Consider the following 9099-nt stretch of genomic DNA (forward strand, 5'->3'; position numbering starts at 1 on the left):
AACCCAAGTGTTGATCCTCCTTAGATGCTGAGCCATCACCAGTTCTAAATAGCTGAGAAGACACAGAATTCATAGCACCTTGTGGAACCTCAGCACTTACCGTCTTGTAAGAACCGATGCTCTGACAGTAGTCCCAAGGGATGGGGCTTTCTTCACAGCGAAGAGGGAGAAGGAAGCTGACTAAGCGGATTTTATCCAAAATCGGGATGGAAACTTTATACTTGTTTAGAATGCAAATATTAATCAAATCAATTCCCAACATTATTCCTCCAGCTAATGAGGCAAGGAAGCTGATGGCATTCAACATATTGCTGCCTGCCTCCTGAAAGAGACACGCAGAGGGCATAGGTTAGGACAGTCATATCAATACCCAGACACATGGCCACTGAGTTTTGAGCCATGTACATACATAAGCACAGCTACCCATATTTGCAACATTCCAGCCTTCTTTTGCCCCGTTCCCTCTGACTTCATCCCTCCATGCACAGATTAAGAGAACAACAAAATACACATATGGCAGGGAAGCACTTCCTTTTAATAGACAGAGTGATTAGCAACACTCTATAGTTAAGGTTGCCTGAGTGTGAAAGGGCTTTTTCAGTTACTTAGAACTTTGTCAAACTTTTCACTTTCTAGGCTGCAATTTTCCATATTTGTTTTAAGCCCATGAGTGAACTTTTGGGGAAAATGAACAAAAACAGTTCAGCAATTTTTTTTAAGTACTAAGAGAGTGAAAAAAAATTACATCGGAAATAAATGATTAAATTGCTAAATGAAGGATGGAGAAGTCAGGAAATGGCAACGTTAAGTGTGCTAATCACACCTGGATTCTGTCTCCTTAATGGGCAATTTTACATAGTATCATAGGATTAGAGTTGTGCAAATCATGGATTTTTTGGTTCACTGGCAATTTTCAAAAATAAAAAAAATTGTTTTGGCGTCAAATTGAAATAAAAAGTTTTCAGCAAATCAAAAAAAAATTCATTTTGAGCCAAATTAAATGTTTCATTACAATTGCAAACATGTTAACATTTTCTGAAAATTTAAAAATAAAATTCGAGGATAATTTGATTTGAAAATTCAGTTCAAACCATTTCAAAAATGTCAAAACATTTTTTTCTGAATTTTGCTGTTTGTTTTCTAAATAAACAATTCAGTGAAAACACCACGAACTGACAAAACACCACATACTGGTCAAGTGTGTGTGCCTGCAATCACAGAGTTTGTGGAACGGGGTGGCACCCACCTCTTGCGAGTGCCCTCCCGCCTGATGGTTTCTTTGGTGAGTCTTCAGTGACTCAGCCCTCCAGCCAAGCCACACACACTGTCTGTAGGTGGAACATAACAAACCTCTTCCAGGGTATGCCCTCTTTACTTCCCCCGGTCCTGGTATGGGGCCATAGCCCCAAGGCTTCCTCTCTGGAGACACTGTCTTCCTGCAGCCCTCCCTGGGCTCAGTCCTTGTTCAGTCCCAGCAGACAGCCAGGAGCTCCTTCTTAGCACCCCCAGTTCCTTGCCGCACTGAGCTGTCCATGGTCCTCTGCTTTTTCAGCCAACCAGGAACATGGTCCTCTCTTTTCCAGGTCCAGGCAACAACTGACTGTCTCCACTGCTCCTTTTTATATAGAACTGCTGTCTCCTGATTGGCCACACCTGCAGTCACTCTAGGCCCTTGGAGGACTTCTCTTCTGCTCCTGTATGGGATGGGGTGTGGCAGGACCACGAGGCCTCCAGCAGGGGCCCTTTGGGCCTACTCCACCCCATCACAGCACTGAAGATTTACACCCCAGCTTGCTGTGCACTAACTCTCCATCTAGATAAGCCCTTAGAATTCCAGTATCAGACCCTAGTTGTAGGTGGCCATCTAGGTGCAATCCCCAACTCTCCTGAGATTCCTTCCTCTTCCCCAGAGAAAACATGGCATAGATCCACTTCCTGGTCCCTAATGGGACGATTAATGCCTCCACAGGCAGGTAAATATCCACATCCTCTGGGCCCTCTCCTTTTAAAGGGAAGACTAATTCTGCAGATTAATTTAGACAGGGTCCACAAGGGATCCTCAAACAAATGAAGTCTGGGGGCGGGGGAGGGAATCTGATTGGTCTCTATAAATACATCAGGTTGGTAAACACCAAGGATGGAGGTGAGATATTTACGCTAAAGGACAATGTTGGCAAAAGAAGGAATGGGGATAAACAGGCCATGAATAAATTTAGGCTGGAAATGAGAAGAAAGTTTCAATTCATTCAGGGAGCAAGGGTCTGGAACAGCCTCACGAAAGCAGGAGTGGGGGCTAACAACTCAACTAGTTTTAAGATGGAGCTTGGTATATTTATGTGTTGGATTCTATGATGGGGTTTCCTACCATGTCAGGTGCCTGGACTCGATTACCCAGGAGGTCCCTTCCAGTCCTATCTCCTATGTTCCTAAACAGCAGTTTTGGGGGAGTTATTTTAAATACCAGTCCAGAAGCTTTTTCCCCAAACCCAAGTATGGGTCCACGTGGCCTAGTGGGTAGAATTCCCAGTTTTCACCTAGATGGCTGGGTCTTGACACCTGGTGTGGGGTGAAGATCCAAACCAAAACGACACAGCCTGCTCTGCTTCAGGACGAAACAGCCTTCATCTCAGTTCACTGACTCCTGTCCAAGTCCCAAATGGAAACAAACAGAACCTTTTTCTCCAAGGATCAGATGGATCACTGCCCTCAGACCAGAAAGCTGTCGTCTCATAACTGCTGCAGACTGGACCTCTAGGAGGCTAATGAGCCCTAGCAGACTGATCTCTGGCCATTAACCCTTGCCTTCCCAGCCCTGAGTCCTATGGCTCTCTCATTCTTAGGTCTCTGAGGGATGGTATGTCCTGTCACACCCTGCCATATTAACCAAGCAGTTCAGATGGTGTTCAGTGAATGAGGCAGGAGGTCCACTCATGGAAGATTGAAGGATAAAGAAAAATATTGAGCAGAGCTGGCTCATTCACTGAGCCCCATCCAACCCATGCTCTGAAATCAGACTCGGTCATGCAGAGAAAACAAACTACTGCAATAATGCAGATACACAAGGGGGCACCGTTAAAGCTGCATGGGCAACCTTAACTTTAGCATTTTCTAGCTTTTGCATACATGATGCCACATGTAATGCATATTTTTATAGAATCATAGAAGATTAGGGTTGGAAGAGACCTCAGGACGTCATCTTGTCCAACCCCCTGCTCTAAACAGGACCAACCCCAATTAAATCATCCCAGCCAGGGCTTTGTCAAGCTGGGCCTTTAAAACCTCTAGGAAGGAGATTCCACCACCTCCCTAGGTCACCCATTATAGGGAATCGTGTTTCAAGCAAACCCACACGTACTTCTGTAGCAACCCATCTCTCCTTGAGTGAGAGGGGAATTCATTCAATTCTGAGTTTCACCATTACATGCTCCTCCCCATGGGACACCAGCCATATCCCGGAGGGCGTTCTTGACAGACAAGGGCTCTGATTTCTTCCCTTATTGTTAACCTGTAAGTATCTCCCAATAACAGGAAACTGCATAGCTCACCAGACCCTCTGTGATATTCGTTGCAGTTGCAGCTGCAGCTGAGAGGGATCCAGAAATGATGAACTGTAAAGAAAAGAGTAAATGATCATTAATTAAGGTGAGGGTCACTTTAAAGTTTTAGATAAAGAGCTCCTCCCCCGACCCATCCATAGGTCTGAACATTCCATCCACCCACCCCATCCATCTACATCCGCCAACCCCAAGCATTCATACCCATCCCTCTCACACCTATTCATAGCTTTCTCATCTGTCCATCTCATTGACTACATCCTTCCTGTGACAAACAGCCTCACGAAAGCAGGAGTGGGGGCTAACAACCCAACTAGTTTTAAGATGGAGCTTGGTATATTTATGTGTTGGATTCTATGATGGGGTTTCCTACCATGTCAGGTGCCTGGACTCGATTACCCAGGAGGTCCCTTCCAGTCCGATCTCCTATGTTCCTAAACTGCAGTTTTGGGGGAGTTATTTTAAATATTAGTCCAGAAGCTTTTTCCCCAGACGCAAGTATGTGTCCACGTGGCCTAGTGGGTAGAATTCCCAGTTTTCACCTAGATGGCTGGGTCTTGACACCTGGTGTGGGGTGAAGATCCAAACCAAAACGACACAGCCTGCTCTGCTTCAGGACGAAACAGCCTTCATCTCAGTTCACTGACTCCTGTCCAAGTCCCAAATGGAAACAAACAGAACCTTTTTCTCCAAGGATCAGATGGATCACTGCCCTCAGACCAGAAAGCTGTCATCTCATAACTGCTGCAAACTGGACCTCTAGGAGGCTAATGAGCCCTAGCAGACTGATCTCTGGCCATTAACCCTTGCCTTCCCAGCCCTGAGTCCTATGGCTCTCTCATTCTTAGGTCTCTGAGGGATGGTATGTCCTGTCACACCCTGCCATATTAACCAAGCAGTTCAGATGGTGTTCCAGCAAACATGATTCTGGGATGTATTAACAGGTGTGTTGTGAGCAAGACACGAGAAGTCATTCTTCTGCTCTACTCTGCGCTGGTTAAGCCTCAACTGGAGTATTGTGTCCAGTTCTGGGCACCGCATTTCAAGAAAGATGTGGAGAAATTGGAGAGGGTCCAGAGAAGAGCAACAAGAATAATTAAAGGTCTTGAGAACATGACCTATGAAGGAAGGCTGAAAGAATTGGGTTTGTTTAGTTTGGAAAAGAGAAGACTGAGAGGGGACATGATAGCAGTTTTCAGGTATCTAAAAGGGTGTCATAAGGAGGAGGGAGAAAGCTTGTTCACCTTAGCCTCTAAGGATAGAACAAGAAGCAATGGGCTTAAACTGCAGCAAGGGAGGTTTAGGTTGGACATTAGGAAAAAGTTTCTAACTGAAACTTAGTTTCTAACTTTAGGTGGTTAAACACTGAAATAAATTGCCTAGGGAGGTTGGGGAATCTCCATCTCTGGAGATATTTAAGAGTAGGTTAGATAAATGTCTATCAAGGATAGTCTAGACAGTATTTGGTCCTGCCATGAGGGCAGGGGACTGGACTCGATGACCTCTCGAGGTCCCTTCCAGTCCTAGAATCTATGAATCTATAAATTAGCCCGATTACAGTGTCTTTGGCTGGGACTAACATGTCACTTCACCTACAGAAAGAAAGTTAAAATAAAACAACTTGGTCCTGTCCCTTGTATGTTGATTCAAGTGATCAGGGAGCAGCCAGTAGCCCCACTAGTGTGCCAGTGATCAGAAAGCAACCAGTGGCCCATGGCAAGACATATGACTGGGTCAAATCAAAACAAAAATAGGAACATCTTATGAAACATCTATGTCACTGTTCTCTCTCTCTCTCTCTCTCTGATAGAAGGATGTTGATTTATGATCTATTCAGCCCATAGGTAAATATGAGAATGCATCTGTCCAGCATGTCTATAATTAAGGTTGGATTCAGTTTTTCACTTAAAGCATGGATTCAACTGCTTTCTTGTCGCTGTCCAATATAGTATTTCTGTAACACACACTGAGTCTTTGTCACTTTCTAGTGGCTGGTTCATATAAAAAGTTTTAGACTTACACAGCTTCCAGCTTTAGAACTTAGTTCTTTAGCATAATCAGTAGAGGCTTTCAGTGTTTCCCGGTTCAAATCCCACTGCTCGCCTTAGCAGGGTTGGTTACACATCATTCTCCAAATTGCAGGGGTGGAGTAAAGACTGAATTTGCTGAAGATTTTCAACTAAAATCCACTATTTAGTTTCTCAGGGGAAAATAATTAAAAATGGGACCTTTAAGCCTCCCCCTCCCCAGCATCTCACCTTCTTTTGGACCTTGTTTGCTAACAAGTGACTGTGGTTTTTTATCCCTGACACCTCCCATATTGCTAAAACTCACTGCAAATTAGTGACAGTGTACATTTGAAGAAGTTAGGTTGCAATTAAGCAAAGTTATGAAGGATCACTGTTTTTGCCATTGTTGCTGCAATTTTCCCATACTCAAAATGACTGCCATTTTCCATGATTTGCAATGGGATTGAAGCTACTCATGCCCTCAATAAACATGGTCACTGGCGTATGCCTCTACTAAAGATGGCTTCCACATCCCATTGTTTCCATTGGAACTGAAGCCACAGATTGCCCTCAAGGAAGATGGCTGCCATTCCACTAAAGCCTTGCCGCATAAAAATGATGTTGCTTCTATGAACACTAAGGTTGCTAGGTGTCTCATTTTCAACCAGAATGCCCAGTCAAAAAGGGACCTTGGTGGTTCCAGTCAGCACCGCTGACCAAGCTGTTAAAAGTCTGGTCAGCGGCGCAGCAAGGCTAAGGCAGGGTCCCTGCCTGCCATGGCTCCGTGCAGTTCCCGGAAGCAGCGGTATGTCCCCGCACTGGCTCCTATGCATAGGGGTAGTGAGGGGGCTCCTCCGCATGCTGCCCCCACCTCAAGCACCGGCTCTGCAGCTCCCACTAGACAGGAACTGCAGCCAATGGGCGCTGCGGGGGTGGTGCCTGTGGACAGGACAGCGCGCAAAGCGCCGGGCCTCACCTCTACGCAGGAGCCAGACGGGGGACATGCTGCCACTTCCAGGAGCCGCCTGAGGTAAGCACCGCCTGGAGCCTGTGCCCTCGACCTCCTCCCACGCCCCTACCCCCTGCCCCAGCCTGGAGCCCCCTCCCTCACTCTGAATCCCTCAGCCCAGAGCCCCCTCCTGCACCCCAAACCCCTCATCCCCAGCCCAGAGTCTGCACCCCCAGCCAGAGCCCACACACACACCCCCACCCCAACCCCTTGCCCCAGCCCGGAGTCCCCTCCTGCACCCCAAATCCCTCATCCCCAGCCCCACACCAGAACCCGCAGGCCTAGCCGGAGCCCTCACCCCCTGCACCCCAACCCCCTGCCCCAGACCAGTGAAAATGAGCAAGTGAGTGAGGGTGGGGAGAGTGAGTGACAGAAGGAGGAGGGATGGGTTGAGTGGGGGCAGGGCTTCGGAGAAGGGGCAGGGTGGGGCAAGAGTGTTTGGTTTTGTGTGAGTAGAAAGCTGGCAACCTTAATGAACACAACTTCCCATTGTTTCTGATAGGATTGAAGTCAGGGACTGTCCTCGAGGAAGATGGCTGTGCCGTATGCTCTGTGTTTAGAAATCTGGACAGGAAACCATGAGGAGGTAGTCTACGCTGCGGGCTCCCACTCAGTCAGTCAGAGGGAGTAGCAGCTATGGTTGCAGAGGAGCTACCAGCTTTGATACTAGGTGCTTTCTGGCCTCGCTCGTAGCTCTGTGCCTTTGCAACCCTTGGAACTGTGGCTGGCCCACAGAGCAGACACAGCACTTGACAGTCTACCCACACCTTGGAAAAGTGGGCAGCGTTATGCTGGAGGTAGGGGCAGCAGGCCTCCTCCTGGCATTTCCCTCACAACCACACACCAACCTACCGAATGCTGAGTGTTTGCTAGAGTTGCTGAGGTTTGGCCTCAGACTGAGGGGGATGAATGCACTGCCTGTAAAGTGTTTCCTTATCTCTTGAAGGCAGCCTGCCTCTATCAGTAGGACCATGAGGTGTGGGCACTAAAATATAGTTAAGAGACAGGCCACATTCCCTAGCCTTTAAGGATTTGTGTCTCTGTGGCCCCTGGCTTACACTGGGGCACAAGTTACAGGGAGCTGTCAGGGATACGCTGCTGATCCCCCAGTGCAGTTTATAGCAGCTGGGGTCCTCAGGGACCATATATCAACTGGGTGTTGGCAGAACACCCCTGCCTGCCCCTCCTTAACCCTATCTTGCCTCTGCACTGAGGGATGTGGGGCAGGAGGAGTAGAAGTCAGCTCTGCTAGTTGTCTGCCTGCTGGGGATTCCCCCATGTCAGGGGTATTCCCAGCAGGGGAAGATTCTGTTCATAGAATCATAGATTCTATGAATCATCATAGAATATCAGGGTTGGAAGGGACCTCAGGAAGTCATCTAGTCTAACCCCCTGCTCAAAGCAGGACTAATCCCCAGACAGATTTTTGCCCCGGATCCCTAAATGGCCCCCTCAAGGATTGAACTCACAACCCTGGATTTAGCAGGTCAATGCTCAAACCACTGAGCTTTTCCTCCCCCCTATTGCTCTGCCCAAGTGGTGTGATAGGGGTGCACCGAATCTGTGTGGCAGTATTTATGGAGATCACATTTAGAATCCATGAAGCCACCCCTCCACTGCTTTTCTCAATACCATGTTTATCCAGCCATCAATCCATAACTCCTCATCGTTCCTATCCCTAGAGCTAGCATCCATCTAGCCACCCCTGTGTTTCAGCAATAATAATTCCGTGTATTCCACTTACAAGTCCTGCTCCCCAGAATGGGTACCAGGAAGCCATGCACAGCGGGACAGATTCTTTTGAGGAGAAGAACAAGATGCCCCCGAGGCCAAGGTGTATTAAGGCGATGATGATCTGTATGGCCTGAAGGCAGAGAACAAGGTCAGTACAGTCAGTAAGGTTCTCCTAATGATAAGCACTTACCCACCTCCGAAGGTGTCCAAAGCATTACATGCTAATTAATGAGACACATTAATTACTTAAACCTCACAACTCCGTATGGAGTTGAAAGGGACTACCAGCTGCCATCATGGGCTCTTGGAGCCAAACACAATCACAAACCTCATTACAGCTAATGGATGGGCCAAGCACATTCCTTCAGGCTCAACAGAAGGTGGACTCAAGCCCGTTTATGTAGTAAAGGCGGCAGAAAACAATGGAGGCTACTGCCCAAGGCAATAGGTGCATGGCAGGTCAGAACTAAACCATGTGGGCTGTGGGATTTTCCTGGTTGCAAACACAAGGGCTAGGAGATTGGTTGCAGCTCTATGTGTTGGAGGCAGAGAAAAGCCAGGAGAAGCAGTTGCAAGTGTGACCCTGAGAGGAAACTGAGACAGAGCTGTTTGGGCACAGACCTTACTGGAGAGGCAGACATTGGGGATTTTTGAGCCAGGAAGCTGCACGCTACTGTTTGGTTCTACTGTGTTCAGGAAAGAGGACTTTGTGGACATTCTTTGTAAATAAACAAAAGCACACCAAAGAATATACCCGGCTTAGCATCAATTTCTCACCCTCATGGAAACAACT

The sequence above is a fragment of the Emys orbicularis genome, chromosome 4 (assembly GCF_028017835.1).
Source record: "Emys orbicularis isolate rEmyOrb1 chromosome 4, rEmyOrb1.hap1, whole genome shotgun sequence".
In the NCBI taxonomy this organism is placed as follows: domain Eukaryota; kingdom Metazoa; phylum Chordata; order Testudines; family Emydidae; genus Emys; species Emys orbicularis.